General features: G+C 42.4%; 2 long non-coding RNA genes across 5 annotated transcripts in view; one reads left to right on the forward strand and one right to left on the reverse strand.

Annotated features, from left to right (window-relative positions):
• The window catches only part of LOC120405909, a 42,747-nt gene extending 38,399 nt beyond the window's left edge, over positions 1-4,348 (reverse strand). Inside the window, exons 1-2 of the long non-coding RNA XR_005598980.1 lie at positions 4,254-4,348; positions 3,764-3,884 (exon numbers count right to left, since the gene is read on the reverse strand). This is a non-coding gene — a long non-coding RNA (uncharacterized LOC120405909). The remainder of the gene's footprint in view (positions 1-3,763; positions 3,885-4,253) is intronic.
• Positions 4,349-4,404: 56 nt separating this feature from the next.
• LOC120406840 lies at positions 4,405-16,165 on the forward strand. Of its 4 annotated transcripts, none has more exons than XR_005599626.1 (5): positions 4,405-4,532; positions 4,821-4,972; positions 12,265-12,356; positions 15,175-15,231; positions 15,653-15,771. It is a non-coding gene; the product is annotated as an uncharacterized LOC120406840 (long non-coding RNA). The 4 variants fall into 4 exon arrangements; XR_005599625.1 differs by having other exon boundaries at positions 4,414-4,532; positions 4,679-4,972; XR_005599627.1 differs by lacking the exon at positions 4,405-4,532 and adding an exon at positions 15,832-16,165 and having other exon boundaries at positions 4,540-4,972; positions 15,653-15,725.
• The last annotated feature ends 755 nt before the right edge of the window (positions 16,166-16,920 follow it).

Raw genomic sequence — 16,920 nt, forward strand, 5'->3', positions numbered from 1 at the left:
CAGACAACTGCCTTAATGACAACCCCCCAGGCCTGTTTACAGTTCTATTGTGTCAGCTTTTAGTTTAAATTCACAGAAAAACATCCGTATCCGCTAACCTGAGTTTCTGCAGATCATGGCAGCTCCTGGAAGTCCTAGTGCTTACTTACTCTGACAAGTCCTAGGGTTAGGGTGACCAGAGAACAAGTGTGAAAAATCAGGATGGGGGTGGGTGGTAATAGGAGCCTATATAAGAAAAAGACCCAAAAATCAGGACTGTCTCTATAAAATCGGGACATCTGGTCACCCTACCTAGGGTGTCCTTGTCCCATCTTTTCACTTCACACTCCATCCACTCTTATAACATTCTGATTTTTTTCCCATTTCTAGCCACATACATATTCACCCTTGAAACAACTTAACTAAGGATGAGATGGATTTCTCATCACTTTAAGTCTTTAAATCAAAATTAGAGGTAACATTTTCAAAAGCTTCTAAGTGATTTTGGAATCGAAGTCCCCTTTTCAAATGTGATTTAGACACTTAGCCAAAGACTCATTAGCTCCTTTTGAAAAATTTACCTTAGATGGCTTTCTAAAAGGTAAGCTCTAGCTCAGTTCACATGGGCAACCCTTGATTAGGGGTCAAATATTTTGTGATCCCCTTACAGTTACTCTTACATTTATAGTAAGAAGGATAAAAGTCTACATAATGTGTGGTGGTTTTGAGATGCTGACAGAAAATTCTTGACTTTGAAAGGTAAGGATGGGGGAAGAGGGTTCAGGGAGAAAGATTTCCTTTGCTTTACATTGTAATACACATTTTAAACATCTCAAACTACCAATTGAGTAACGTTGCTCTAGCTCCATCAGAGGTTATGGGCTTGATGCAGGAATTACTGGGTGAAATTTTATGGCCTATGTTATGCAGGAGATCGGACTACATCATCATAATGGGAAAACACCACAAGCACGATTCAAAGTCATGTAACCATCAGCAAACACCCAACCCACAGTACATTGGGCAGTGTCCTTTGCCTCAGTTTCCCACTTCACAGTGAGAAAGTCTACCAAACAAATAGCCCTTTAACACACTACTTCCCTTTCCCGCACCCCACTCACACTTGGTTGTCCTTGGTCAGTGAAGATCCAAACTTTAGAGGTGCGTTCTGATGGGTTCACATCCCACCCCTGAAAAGGGGCAGGTAACATCAAGCAACAACTCCACTGCTACCACCATCTCTACAACTGGCTCATTGCTGCTGCTATCTCTGCTGCCCCTGGCCACTTGGTGGTGGTATTCTCTCTCACCACTGGCTGCTCACTGCCACCTCTGCTGCTGCTATCATTACCACTTCTGTAATACTGTGTTCTGAGGTTTCACCATTTAGTCCAGCTCTCAGTGATTTCACTCTGTAGTGGGAACTTCTCTGATGCTGCCTCTTCACTGTAACACTGTCCCCACACCATGTCTAAACCTTAGCTCACAGACCTGCTCATCAGGGAATTTAACTCTAGTAATCACTGAAAGGAAACAAGGGTGCTCAGTTGGGTCCCATCAGCTCTATCTTTAAACATAGGGAAGGGAAGGGTTAAATAGTAGCTCTTCAGACACACTCCACAACTTCTGATAGACGCATCTCCTTCTCCCCCATCCCCTTCACTAGGATTTGGCTTCCTTACCCCCAGCTTAGCAAGTGAAGTTCAGTTTAGGGTGACCCCCTCAATCAGGGCATGGCAAGTACAGTTCTGCTGCCCTTTACTTGCACAATAAGGATAACAACATTTCATTACCCTTGCACTCAGTACTAAAAAGAATTATAACCCAAACCCAGCCAAAACTGATCATTTTGGCAAAAGCCATTCCATCTGCTGAACATCTAGGCAAAGTAGGTGTGCCCATGCAAATATGGTCTGCTCCTCTTCCCCCAGTTCATCATTAGAAGTCAGAGGAGGGTACATTCAGAGCTGCTTACACATACATAACAAGTCAATACATTTTTCAGTGGGGCACTGTAAGGCTTTTTACCAACCATGAGTCAGGTTCAGAGCTGTGTGCTGCCCTTGTAAAAGATGATGACTAGAGTCCTGAGGGGCTGGGGCTTCTAATACACTAAGGAACAGCATTTATACATGACTCCAGCTAAACCAAGTATGAAGTGCAGTTCTTACCTGGTACAGCCCAGCAGTGGGAATGGGGGCCAAACTGAATTAGAACCACATTTTAACATGTTCTAACACTTGGTTTTAACACAGTTTTGCCCCTTCCACACTGGCTGGCCACATCATAGAATCATAGAATCTCAGGGTTGGAAGGGACCTCAGAAGGTCATCTAGTCCAACCCCCTGCTCAAAGCAGGACCAAACCCAACTAAATCATCCCAGCCAGGGCTTTGTCAAGCCTGACCTTAAAAACCTCTAAGGAAGGAGATTCCACCACCTCCCTAGGTAACCCATTCCAGTTCTTCACCACCCTACTAGTGAAAAAGTTTTTCCTAATGTCCAACCTAAACCTCCCCCTCTGCAACTTGAGACCATTACTCCTTGTTCTGTCATCTTCTACCACTGAGAACAGTCTAGATCTATCCTCTTTGGAACCCCCTTTCAGGTAGTTGAAAGCAGCTATCAAATCCCCCCTCATTCTTCTCTTCCGCAGGCTAAACAATCCCAGTTCCCTCAGCCTCTCCTCATAAGTCATGTGCTCCAGCCCCCTAATCATTTTTGTTGCCCTCCGCTGGACTCTCTCCAGTTTATCCACATCCTTCTTGTAGTGTGGAGCCCAAAACTGGACACAGTACTCCAAATGAGGCCTCACCAGTGCTGAATAGAGGGGAATGATCACATCCCTCAATCTGCTGGAAATGCCCCTACTTATACAACCCAAAATGCCATTAGCCTTCTTGGCAACAAGGGCACACTGTTGACTCATATTCAGCTTTTCGTCCACCGTAACCCCTAGGTCCTTTTCTGCAGAACTGCTGCCCAGCCATTCGGTCCCTAGTCTGTAGCAGTGCATGGGATTCTTCCGTCCTAAGTGCAGGACTCTGCACTTGTCCTTGTTGAACCTCATCATATTTCTTTTGGCCCAATCCTCTAATTTGTCATGGGAAGAACTGGTTTAGCTGGAACCATAGTAAATACAATTTCTAAAAACACTGTGAAGTCCAGTTTATCACAGTCAGGGCATATCATCAATCAGTGGGTGGAACTGCAGCCCTCCTCTTGCTTCAGGTGTTAGGGATCTAATCAAGCATAGCAGGGGAATGGCAAATGTATTACTTTTATTGTCAGTGCAGTAATTTAACTCTTCAGTGATGGTTCAGTGCTGAAAGAGCAGCCTCCATTTTTCTAGATTTTTATTATGACTGTCACATACATATGCAATAATTTCTCTTTAAATGTCAAAGTTTATTAAGTGAATGAAGAAGAAATACAGGAAAGGGAAAATGGTTAACAATCATAGTCATAATAATCTGTCACCATTTCCAGTGTGTAAGCTTAAAAATGTCAAAATTAAATACTTGTTTCTTGTTCAAAGCCCAAAGCAAGCAGAGATCTGGAATGTGGTTTTCTTTTGAGACAATGATAGTCTCACTCCATTCTTTTAATATAAACAAATGCTAAGAATTGCTTAATAATGGGTTTAACTCTATTCTGCAAGGATTTCTCAGACTAAGTAAACAGGTAAGGCCATTTAAAAAAAAATCCATTGAACTAGTGATAAAACTTCTTTCAACTGAATTTGAACTTAGCACTCTCTTCTGCCCCAAGTCTTGTATACTTACGAAACACTCTTTACTAAGGCTGAATCAAAGTAAAGCGAAGATCTTGCATTCCTGGATACTGTGGAGAAGAGCCAGTTCCCTTCTTGAATCATAGCCAGTGTTGGAATGGAGAGGCAAGTACCTACAGAGAAAGCAGAAGAGAGGGGCCTCTGAGGGTGGTCTAGCAGTGGTGGCTCACCACAACCATTAGGGCCTAGATAAGGGGTTTGGAAGCACTACCACTTCATGCTTTTTTCCTCTGGTAGGTCTGGTTTCCTCCCTGTCTGGCCTGCCTCATGCACTTTTTGCTACTTCTTGTGCTTCAATTTAGTGTGGTCTTCTAGGGTTGTTGAAGATCCCATTCCATAATATATAACATGGTAGCACACTACAGAAAATTCATACACAAGGGGAAAACAGAGGAAAGCCAAGGCCAGCCCTCATCCCCACAAATCCTCAGTTCCTGTGCCTGCTAGACCCACTGATCTCCAGCACTAGCCGCCCGAGATACCTCTGTGGAAATAAGTTATATTGGCAATGGTTGCCCTGCCAGCCAGGCTATAGACCCACGGGTCAATGAGATCTGTGGTTAATCTACCACTGCTTGGAGGGATTCTGGAATGTAAAGACTCTGGAATGTAAAGAGAATTTTTCTGTAGTCCTGGAGACCAGTTTGAAGCTGATCTCGGCAGCCCTGCTCAGGACAGCTGGAATCCCTGACATGGTAGGAAGTGAAGGCATCAAGGACTGGCTGAACTGGAGATGAGAATCTTCCCAGGCAAATAGTCAAGTGAGAAAATTTACATTCCAATCTAGAGCAATTAAACGGGAAGCTACAGGCTGGGTGGTTTAAGCAGTGTTCTTTAATGCTTGCTCTTATGCTGAAGTGAAGGAACACCATTATTTGAAAAGAGACTGATGTTACTTACCTTACAGGATGAGTTTATGAAGGTTCCTTTGTCCAAACTGATCCAACTGTATGTGTGTGTGTTTCTCATGTGCACAAGGCTGGATCCTTTAACCACAAATGTCCAGTGGGACTGCATCTGTGCCCTGCACCTCCTTGTATCCCCTACAGCAAGAGTATAAAGCACCGAGCAACCCTAATCACCACTCAGTTCCTTCACTAGTACAGAAAATCCAGAGAAGGACTCCATATAGGCGGGGAAGGAAGGCTGGTCTGGGAGCCAAGTGGACAAAGGCATTTCACAGACCTCCAGTTACTATGAGGTAAGTAGCCTCACTTTCTTCTTTGAGAATTTGTTTGCCTATACTCTGCATTAACTCCTCATTGGGAACAGAACACGTCATTTCATGTTCACATTGGTAGCAAACACGTCTATCCAGGGAACTCCCCGTTTTAGGAATACTTGCATAAGAACATTATACAAGAATGGTCATGCTGGGATGGACCAATGGTCCAGCTAGCCCAGTATCCTGTCCTAGACAGCGGCCAGTGCCAGATGCTTCACAGAAAATGAACAGCACAGGGCAATTTCAAGTGATCTATCCCCTGTTGTCCAGTCCCAGCTTCTGGCAATTGGAAGTTTAGGGAGATCCAGAGCTTGGGGGTTGCATTTATGATCATCTTAACTAATGGCCATTGATGAACCTATCCTCCATAAACTTATTGAATTCTGTTCTGAACCCAGTTATCTTTTGGACTTAACATCCCCTAACAGTGAGTTCCATAGGTTGACTGTGCATTGTGTGGAAAAAATACTTCCTTATGTTTGGTTTAAACCTACTGCCTAGTAATTTTATCAGGTGACCCCTGGTTCTTGTGTTGTGTAAAAAATAACACTTCCCTGTTCACTTTCTCCACACCAGTCATGATTTTATAGACCTCTACCATGTTCCCCCTCTTACTTGTCTTTTTTCTAAGATAAACAGTCCCAATCTTTTTAATCTCTCCTTCTATGGAAGTTGTTCCATACCCCTCATTATTTTTGTTGCCCTTCTCTGCATGTTTGCAATTCTAATATCTTTTTTGAGATGAGGTGACCAGAACTGCATGCTGTATTCAAGGCATGGGTAGACCATCGATTTATATAGTGGCATTATATTTTCTGTCTTATCTTTTTCCTAATGGTTCCTACTATTCTGTAAGCTTTTTTGACTGCCACTGTATATTGAGTGGATGTTTTCAGAGAAATATCCATGATGACTCCAAGATCTCTTGCTTTAGCTAATTTAGATCCTATCATTTCATATGTACAATTAGGATTGTATTTTCCAAGGTGCATTACTTTGTACTTATCAAAGCTGAATTTCATTAGCCATTGTGTTGTTTAGTCACCCCATTTTGTGAGATCCATTTGTAATTCTTCACAGTCAGTTTTGGAATTAACGATCTTTAAATATTGCCACCTCATTGTTCAGGTCATTTATGAATATGTTGAACAGAACAGGTCCCAGGACAGAGGCTTGGGGAATCCCACTATTTACCTCTGTCCATTGGGAAAACTGACCATTTATTCTGGCCCTTTGTTTCCTATCTTTTCACCAGTTGATGTAAAGACCCCATTACTGAACCCAGGCCAACTGGCAGCATCCTTAGATGTTGTGCCACAATTGTACACTGCTGCCCTAACCAACAGCCCTAATGCTAAAGGTCTACAGAGCCACAGCAGCTGCACTCCAGCCCCTGACTGGGTGGACAGGCAGCACGGCATTGGGTACCTAGACTATAAAAAGGGCCCCAACTGGAAGAGCAACAAACCATTGGCTGCTGCCTAGACCACCTTGCCTGACCCTACATTGATACCACGCTGCCTCCCCTGACTCTGCCTTATTACCCTGCTGCCATGTCTGACCTCGCCTCCCCAACCCACTGACCCAGCCCTTTGGATTGGATCTTCCAGCTACTGACCCCTGCAAGAACACTGAGACAGATTGACTTGTTAGCAACCCAACCACCCAGGCACACTTGACTACTGCTTTAGAATGGGCATTACTGTTACTCATCCATGAGAGAAGCTTCCCACTTACCCTATGACTGCCTACTTTACTTAAGAGCCTTTGGTGGGAGACCTTATCAAAGGCTTTCCGAAAGTCCAAGTACACTATATCCATTGGATCATCCTTGTCCACATGCTTGTTGACACCCTCTGATAATTCCAATAGACTGGTGAAGTATGATTTCCCTTTACAAAAGCTATGTTGACTCTTTCCCCAACATATCATGTCCATCCATGTATCTCATAATTTTATTCTTTACTACCGTTTCAATCAACTTGCCTGGTACTGAAGTTAGTCTTACTAGCCTGAAAATGCCAGGATTACCTCTGAAACCATTTTTTAAAGTTGACGTCACATTAGTTATCCTCCAGTCATCTGGTACAGAGGCTGATTTAAGCAAGGGGTTACATACCGCAGTTAGTAACATAAGAACAGCCATACTAGGTCAGACCAAAGGTCCATCTAGCTCACTATTCTGTCTTCCAACAGTGGCCATGCCAGGTGCCCCAGAGGGAATGAACAGAACAGGTTATTATCAAGTCATCCATCCCCTGTCACCCATTCCCAGCTTCTAGTAGTTTTCAATTTCACATTTGAGTTCCTTCAGAACTCTTGGGTGAATACCATCTGGTCCTGGTGACTTATTATAGTTTAATTTATCAATTTTTTTCCAAAGCACGCCCCCACCCTCTTACTGATACCTTGATCTGGGACAATACCTCAGATTTGTCACCTAAAAAGAATGGCTTAGGTGTAGGAATCTCCTTCAGATTCTCTGAACTGAAGATCAATGTTGTGATAGATGAAGGGAGGGGGAGGGTAGCTTCCTTTTATGGACACCTAGCCAGCCTGTTAGTTACAAAATCCCTGTTAGTAACTATTCTCTACTTGCTTCACCTGTAAAGGGTTAAAAATCACATAGGTAAAAGAAAGGGAGTTGGCACCTGACCAAAAGAAAGAGCCAATGGGAGGGCTAGAACTTTTTTAAATTGGGTGAAAAAAAATCCCTTTTTCTGTTTGTTGTTGTTCTCTGGAGAGAGGGGACAGAGCAGGACAGGGTTGGAGCTATGCCGTAAAAGGCTTTAAAACCAGGTATGAAAAAGCATCACATCATACCTCAAACCTACTTATCTGAAACCCCAGATATGTAAGTAAATCAGGGAATGTCTAGCAAGACACGATTAGGGTTATTTCTTATTGGCTTGTGGACTCCTCTGTGCTAACCCCAGATGCTTTTGTTTTGCTTGTAACCTTTAAGCTGAACGTCAAGAGAGCTATCTTGATGCTTTAAAAAAAAATACAAAAAGTAAGATCTAGGAAAAAGCCTAAATTCCAGATGAACAAATTTATTTGGGCATAAACTTTTGTGGGCTAAAACCCACTTCATCAGATGCATGGAGTGAAAAATACAGTAAGCAGAATCTATATTATAGCACATATCCAACTTCTCATGTGCTATAATACATATTCTGCTTACTATATTTTACTCAATCATTTAGTGGCCCCACTGACTCTTTCGAAGGCTTTCTGCTTCTGATGTACTTTTTTTAAACATGCTGTTAGCTTGTGTCCTTAGCTAGCTGCTCTTTCATTTTTTTTATTTAAATTTTATTTATTTATTTTGTCCTGCCTTATTATACTTTTACAATTGACTTGCCAAAGTTTATAGTTTTTATTTTCCTAGCTAGGATTTAACTTCCAATTTTTTAAGGATGCCTCTTTGCCTCTAACCACTTCTTTTACTGTATTCTTTAGCCAGGGTGGCATTTTTGGTCCTCTTACTGGATTTTGTTTTTTTGTTGTTGGTTTTTTTTCCCCTGTATTTTGGGTATACATTTAGTCTAAGCCTTTATTATAGTGTTTTTAAATTATATCCATGCATTTTGCAGGCATTTCACCCTTGTGACTGTTCCTTTTCATTTCCATTTACCCTCCTCATTTTTGTGTAGTTCTCCTTTTTTAAGTTAATGCTACTGCGGTGGGTTTCTTTGGCATTTTTAACTCTACAGGGATGTTAAATTGAATTACATTACGGTTGCTATTACTGAGTTCAGCTATATTCACCTTCTATCTTGGACCAGATCCTGTGCTCCACTTAGGACTAAATCAAGAAGTGCCTCTCCCCTTGTGGGTTCCAGGGCAAGTTGCTCTAAGAAGTGGTCATTTATGATGTCTAGAAATGTTATCTCTGCATCTCGTCTTGAGGTGACATGTATCCAGTCAATATAAGGATAGTTGAAATCTCCCATCTCTGTGTTTTCTGCCTTTGTCGCCTCTCTCGTTTCCCAGAGCATTTCACAATCACTGTCACCATCCTGGTCAGGTGGTTGGTAGTACATTCCTACGGCTATACTCTTATTGTTCAAGCCTCTAATTTCTATCTTTAGGTATTCTGACACAATTTGATTCATTTAAGATTTTTGTTTTATTTCACTCTATGCTTTCTTTCACATATAATGCCACTCCACCACCCTGGAATTACTGTCCCCCATTGATTATCCTCATTTTACCAAGATTCTACAATGCCTATTATATCAATATCCGCATTTAATACCAGGCACTCCAGTTCACCCATCATAGTATTTAGATTTCTAGCATTTATACATAAGCACTTTTACATTTTGCCAGTATTCAATTGCTTACCTTTGTGTATATTTAAATGGGATTATTTTACGTTTGACTGTTCTTCATTAGCTTCTATTTGTACTTTACTAACTTCTTCCCTATATTCTTTGCTAGGATATAGAGTTCCCCCTTTAATGAATACATCTCCAAGGGATGTCTCTGATCCATATGCGCTTCTGCACTTGTCAGCTTTTCCCCAGCCCTTAGTTTTAAAATGCCTCTACAACCTTTTTAAATTTTACATGCCAGCAATCCAGTTCCATTTTAATTTAGGTGGAGTCCAGCCTTCCTCTATAGGCTCCTCCTTTCCCAAAAGTTTCCCCAGTTCCTAATCAACCTAAAACCCTCCTTCCTACACCATCGGGTGATCCATGCATTAAGACTCTGCAGTTCTGCCTGTCTTTCTGGCCCTGCATGCAGAACAGGGAGCATTTCAGAAAATACTGCCATGGAGGTCTTGGACTTTAATCTCTTTCCTAGCAGACTAAATTTGGCCTCCAGAACCTCTCTTCTATCCTTCCCTATGTCATTGGTACCTACGTGTGCCACAACCACTGGCTCCTCCCCAGTACCGCACATACATCTGTCTAGATGTCTTGTAATGATCCACAACATTTGTACCAGGCAGTTCGCACGGTCTTAAAAAACCCAACTATCTAGATTTCTAATAATTAAATCCCCCATTACTATTACTTGGCTCTTCCTAGAAACTGGGATTCATGCCCCAGGAGCAGTATTCTCAGTGTGAGAGGATACCATGACATCACCTGAAAGGAGGGTCCCAACTACAGGATTGTTTCCCTTTACTCCAGCTTGATCTTCTCCTTCCCAGAGACTTTCATCCTTCTCAACCGCACAAAGGCTGTCAGACTGGAGATGGAACCACTCTATTGTGTCCCTGAAAGTCTCTTCTGTGTACCTCTGTCTCCCTTAGCTCTGCCAGTTCAGTGACTTTGGTCTCGAGAGCCCATACAGTCTCTCTCTGAGGGCCATGAGTTGTTCACATCGAATGCACACATACAATTACCTGCCTGGTGGGCAGGTGACGTAAGTGCTGCAGTCAGTGCAATAAACTGGGTAACCCCTACTCTGCGGCTGGACTACTGCCTGCATTATTTTTACTCTTGAAGGGTTCTTTTTGTGTCTGTTTGCTTGTTTTGGAGGGAAGGGGTGTTATTGGCCTAAGTTTTTAGAGTATGTTTGTTATGTGTATCTGCCTCTCATACTCCCCTTTTAAACTGCCTTGCAAAACTCTCCTGTTTGCTGCTCCTGTTCGCTACCTCCTCCGGTCTAGGAGCTGGGTTTTTAAAACCCTATTTTCCCTGTGTTAGTCTTGTTCCCTAGTCAAGACATCCTTAAGGTTTTGGGGATCAAAGGATAACAGGCTAGAGCCTTGTTAGTAGGATCTCAGAGTATATCTACACAGCAAAGAAAAACCCAGAGGTGAAGAATGTGTGACACACTGTAACCAGATCCTGGATCTTTTGGATAATTTCTTGCGATCAGTATGCACTTACAAGGGGTAGCCACTGGTGGATCTTGGACTCTTCTGTTGTTATTGTCTATGTATTTATTACTGAATATGAATATTAAAGATGATGCAAAACTGAATCTGAGGTGATTACAAGACTGACCATAGTATTTAACATCTTTCATACAAAAATCTGAAATCCCCTTACAAACATTAATTAAACTTCATAACACCTTGTGAAGTAGGCAAGTCCAGTATTATTTTACTTACAAGTAAAATAAGGTAAAGACCAGTTAAGTGTTTATGCCATGGGAAAAACTCCCATTGGCTTTAATTACATAACCAATTGTCATATGAGAAAGATGAATCCTCCTTCAGAATATAGAAGACAAATAGAAGATGAAGGGGAGGCATTAATTGATTGTGGCAATAGAAACAAAGAGGAAAGACGACTGATTTCAGTGTGAGTTTTGCCTAATTAAAGATTGTAGCATCAGACAACAAGAACATTTGATAGCATAAGAGCCTTGCATAGGACAAATGAATTTCCTTTAATGAGTGGGGATACATTAAAATTTGAATGTCTTAATAAATTATCTAAGAGGGGGTGTTGCCCAGTAGGTACAGTAGATACTGGAAGCCATTCTATTCTTGACTCTGTCACATACTTGATATCTGAGGTTGGACTTTAATCTGTCAGTGCCTTAGTTGCTTTACTGTTAAAATGGGAATAATTATACTAACCCTCCTTTAAAGCATCGAGACCTACACATGGAAAGTTAAGTCCAGAAGCAAAGTATTGTAATATATTATTTCATAAAAGGGTTATAAAGCTTAATTACTATTTACAAGGTGCTCCCAGATCTTTTGATAAGCATGCTATGTCGTTATTATTAACAATTATAGCCAAACTTCTGAAAGATGTACAGAGTGTAACAGACAAATATATCAGAAGATAAAGAAGATACCTCAGTTCATTCCAGCCCTAGGGGCAATAAGTGAGGGAAAAGGCTGACTAGAATGAGAGTTTTGCCTGCACATGTAATGCAGAATTGGGCCCTTAGTGAGTCAATATCCCATTGCCTTTCGGTGACACCGTATAAGTGGTGGAAGTAAATGTGCATCTCTATTTTTTTTTCCTGGGAGTTATTCAGATAATTTTAACTAAGTATTTTCTTTGTCTCCTTTTTGTGGGCAGGGGGAGGGGTGCATTAAGGGAGATTAACTGTGAAGCCATTTGCAAAGTGCTGACATTGTGGGTTTTCAGTATTTTGCATGCCAGGATTCCACTTTTTACTCCAAAAATGAGGTTACAACAGGAGTTTTAGTTTGTTTCCAGGAGCAATGGCTACGAGCATTTAAACGGGGCCAAATAGCATCACCCTGCAACAACCAGCAAGATTCAGACATTACTTTCAGTTTAGTTATAAACTTCTATAGGAATGTTTGCATTTGTGTCTCCCAGTCTTAAAGGAACATCTCATTTTCCTTATATGGGGAAAAGGCTAAGAGAAACAGATTACAATCCGGCTATTAAAACCTACCAATGCTAATTTGGTAAGTATATTCTCAGCGGTTGATAAGTTTAAAATTTCTAATTTTTAATATTAAATTTGTGTTTCAAAGAGGAAAATACTTGCTTTGTTTAAATGTAATTCTAAAAATCATGATAATCTTTCTATTTAATATTGAGGCGCCTTTCCTGCAGCCACTAAAGTAAATAAAACATACCACTGACAACAATGGCAGGAGCATAAGGTTCTTGCTTTTGTAAAAGCAATTTGAGCATGTTGGTACTGCGACCATTAATCATGCAAGAAGACCCACTAATACACAAGTAAGAAATCTTTGTTGTAACTTACTTAAACAATATACATACTACAATCACCACACATTTCATCTGGAATGATTCACCTGGAACATGGTTTTTTATCAAATGTAATCCTATCCTATTCAGAAGAGGCTGACCTGATGGTTTCTTGTGAAACTGGTGTTCAGTCCAGAATGCTTTACATTTCATATACTGCAGAACCTTAAAGGAGCACGGTCATGATAAAAGTAATGTACTAGTAGGTCAGTGGCTCTCAACCTTTCCAGGAGTCTGATTTGTCTTGTGTACCCCCAAGTTTCACCTCACTTAAAAACTACTTGCCTACAAAATCAGACATAAAAATATAAAAGTGTCATAGCACACCATTACTGAACAATTGCTTACATTTTCATTTTTACCATTAATTATAAAAATAAATCAATTGGAATATAAATATTGTACTTACATTTCAGGGTACAGTATATAGAGCAGCATAAACAAGTTATTGTCCGTATGAAATTTTAGTTTCTACTGACTTTGCTGGTGCTTTTTATGTAGCCTGTTGTAAAACTAGGCAAATCTCTGCGTACCCCTAGGGGTTTGTGTACCCCTTGGTGAGAATCACTGTACTAGATCATCCCCTCCACTCAGAGTCAGAAGTGGCCTTGTATTCCCCAAGCCCCATGAAAGACATTCCATGAGGCTCTGTAGGGATCCATACATGTACAATCAGAAGGTAAACAGAGAAGGGTTTGGGAGACATCTGCTCTTCAGGGGAAATCTCACCTCAAATTAATGATCCCTGGCAGGGGCGGCTCCAGGCCCCAGCACACCAAGCGTGTGCTTGGGGCGGCAAGCCGCGGGGGGCGCTCTGCCGGCGCCGCGAGGGCGGCAGGCAGGCTGCCTTCCGCGGCTTGCCTGCGGAGGGTCCATGCGGCTTCGGAGGACCTCCCGCAGGCACGTCTGCGGCAGGTCTGCCGAAGCCGCAGGACCAGCGGACCTTCCGCAGGCAAACCGCCGGAGGCAGCCTGCCTGCCGTGCTTGGGGCAGCAAAATCCCTAGAGTCGACCCTGATACCTGGGCAGAATTACTGTCCCCCTCCATGCTTTGGAACCACCATGGATGGAGGGAGAGCACTTGGCAGCACATCTCAGTTGCAACTGTGCTTCTATACGGACTGGGAAAGGGCTGTAAGGGATAGGAAGCCAGCGTAGAAGCACAAGCATTCACTGAGGATGTTTCTAGCCTCTGGAATTCCTGAGATCTGCATGGGTCTTGGGAGAACCACTGGATGTGGGGGGAACAAATCCCCAGCTGGTTCCCCAGGTGGCCAAACCCTACCTCCCCAAGGGAACAATGTCAGGGAAACTTACAAGGTTTCCTATCCTTATACAGTTTACTCTCATGTAAAGGATGATGTAGCTCCATTGTGAAACATTTATCTGTGAGACTCATAGCATCTTACCATTTTTAAATAGGAGAATGTTAAACATCTAATTTGTTTTTCCTCCATTTATGCAATCTCTTTATTTGTGTATGTATGTATGTATGTATTTCCTTTGCATTTCACTTACCTTGGACAGTGAAAACAAGCAGGTCATTTCCATTTGGGTTTCCAACACCTCAGGGGATTATTTGTTTAAAAAGAAGAAAAAAGATTTGTTTACATTTTTAAAGCTATTTACACAACTGTATTAATATGAAGGACCCCAGGTTAAAAGAAGTAGGCCCTGTGCAAGTATTTAGTAAAAGACATTTAAGGCTGCAGCTCAGAATGGGCTAGGGGCCTGGACATGAACCCATGCACAGGTTTCTGATTAGTAGGTAAAGACTTTTAGCTACTCTGTGGATTCCACACTGCTTCCCATGCTGTGTAATAATTGAGTATTATTATTTTCCCCATTCCACAATGGGTTCTTTCATGTGACCCTCTCTAACTGAGGGCTAGTTAGTGCTCCCCAAATGCAGGCATGTTGGATAAATCCTGCTCACTTTATGCAAGTATCCCCATTGAAGTTAGGGAATGCTTAAGTGATGAAGGTTGACCAGATAGTTTTATGCTTTACTTATGTCACATTTCAGGAAATATGCACTTTGACCATTCTCCAGTTTATACCATTTTGTCTCCCCGACATGCCCCAACATTGAGAGGAGCTTGTGGGCCATCATTCTGAGTCTGAGCCTACTTTCTCTTCTGTTCTAGAGGAAAGATTCACAGCTTAAGAAAGGAGCAATTCATCTGAAATAAGGACACTTCTAACTACTCCGGAGGCAGTTTAAAGGAAAAATACCTGGTTTCTTCCAGGCCTCTGATATAACTCAAATTTGGGCCATTTTGGGCCCTATCCTGTTACCTTTACTCACACTGGTCATCCTTACTCACTCACACCAGTTTCTATTGATTCCAGTATCTAAATTGTCCAAAACTTGGTTTAAAAATTTACATTAAAAATATATCAGCACTGCACCAACTAACAGGCATGTCCTTCAGAGTATAGACTTTGTTGCCGAATGCTAGACTGCTGCCGTGTTCCTGAACTACTTCTCTGTTTAATTAATGATCAGGATCAAGATTGTTTTCAGCTGAGTTACTTAACAGAGCAACAAGACAGCCATGAGAGAGTGAGTACTGGTACAGAACTGCCTCTAGGTGGCGCAGCCTGTCTATTTGTAGTTGTAGACCTGTTTACAACTGAGAGTTTTTAGGTTGATAATATTTAAGATCTACTATCCGAAAGCTACTTTTCCTCATATTTCTTGACATGATCTGAAAAGACAGAGAACAAAAACTGTAGGGAAAAATAGATGATCTATTTGCTGAAATTAATATGTAAAAGTTTCTGATACAGGAGATAAAGAGATGGAGCTGTATAAATTAAGCCCAAATAGATGGATGCAAAATAATTTCCTGTGAAGAACTAACAGGTAGATCTAAAGCATCACACTTTTAAAACAGATAGCAAATCTTTGTGTATATTATATATCTGCAAGTCAGCTGTATAAAATGGCAACTCAAACAAAATACTTGTTTTCTATTTTTAAGGCGAAATCGAGTCCTATAAAACACTTACTGATGGATTGAGGGAGATGTGGAAATTGCCACTTCCGGGACATTCGTATGTTACACTCTGACCTATCAATTAAACAACATTGTAAATCTTTCTTTATTGCTTACCTTTCTTCTACAGAGGAGATTTATATATTTTCCTCTTTCTCTCTCAGATATTATCAGGGAGTAATTGTTTGTAAGTGTCCTGGTCTTTTGGTGAATAATTCGAGCGTGCGGTTGTAAATGGTGAGTTCAAGGTTACTGTGTGAAGCAATTTATCTCTGCAAAACAATAAGACGATGTGTAAAGGAAAGCAGTAAATATGGTTAGATCTGCAAGACTGTTTCTGTGCAGGATGGATGGCTCCAGAAAAAAAACGTTATTTCTCGGTATACAGAGGCATTTCACTGGACCCTTGAAAAAAATGACTTTTTAAAAAACGATTTTAGCAAACTATTAAGTAAGCATTGCATCTGATTAGAAGGCTCGGGGCTGATGATAATTAGAAGAGATTATTTGTAACGAAACATGACAAACTTGTGGGGAAAAAATTAATTTTTTGCAAGTCAGAATAAAAGCGATTTCTGGCACAGACTTTCCAATCCGCAGCAGTGAATGTGTGTTGCAGACAAGCGATCCTCTCTCTCCTTCCCTCGCCAGCCGGATTGACTGTGCGTCTCCCTAACTTTGCTCCAGTGGGATGTCTGGTGCGGGGCAGGGGTACGCAGGGCTGCCTGGGGGACACCCCGATACAGACTCTCACCCTCTGAATGCTCGGAGCTGAGTTCGGGCAGCGCTGAAGCCGGCAGGGTGGAGGTTGAGCCTCGGTGGCAATTGCGCGTACAGGTCATAAATTATCAGTCTGTGGATGGCAGAGCAAACAAACGGAGCGGCTCCGCGGCGCTGGGCGTCCTGCTGCCCGATGGCTGCGGAGCTGCGCCTGCTGCTCAGCCCAGCGAGGAGCGCGGACCACCCAGTCGGTCCCAGGCAGCTGCGAGCAGCCGCCGCGCCTGGAGCAACCGGCCTGGCCCGGCCTCAGGCTCCCCGTACACTCCGGCTTCCTTCCCCCTGTTCTCCGGCGCTCGCTGCCCGGGGGCTGGGAGAGGGCACCGCCAGCGCAGCCGGGGCTCCGCGGGGGCAGCCTAGCAAAGAAGCAGCCCAGCCCTGGCGAGGCGTCCAGCAGCGTCTGTGTAAATCCGAGCGGCGGCTCTAGCGACGCCCGGAGCCTGGCCCGGGAGCGCCGCAGTCCTGCCTCGCTCCGC

Source organism: Mauremys reevesii, linkage group 5 (genome assembly GCF_016161935.1).
Source record: "Mauremys reevesii isolate NIE-2019 linkage group 5, ASM1616193v1, whole genome shotgun sequence".
Classification (NCBI taxonomy): Eukaryota; Metazoa; Chordata; order Testudines; family Geoemydidae; genus Mauremys; species Mauremys reevesii.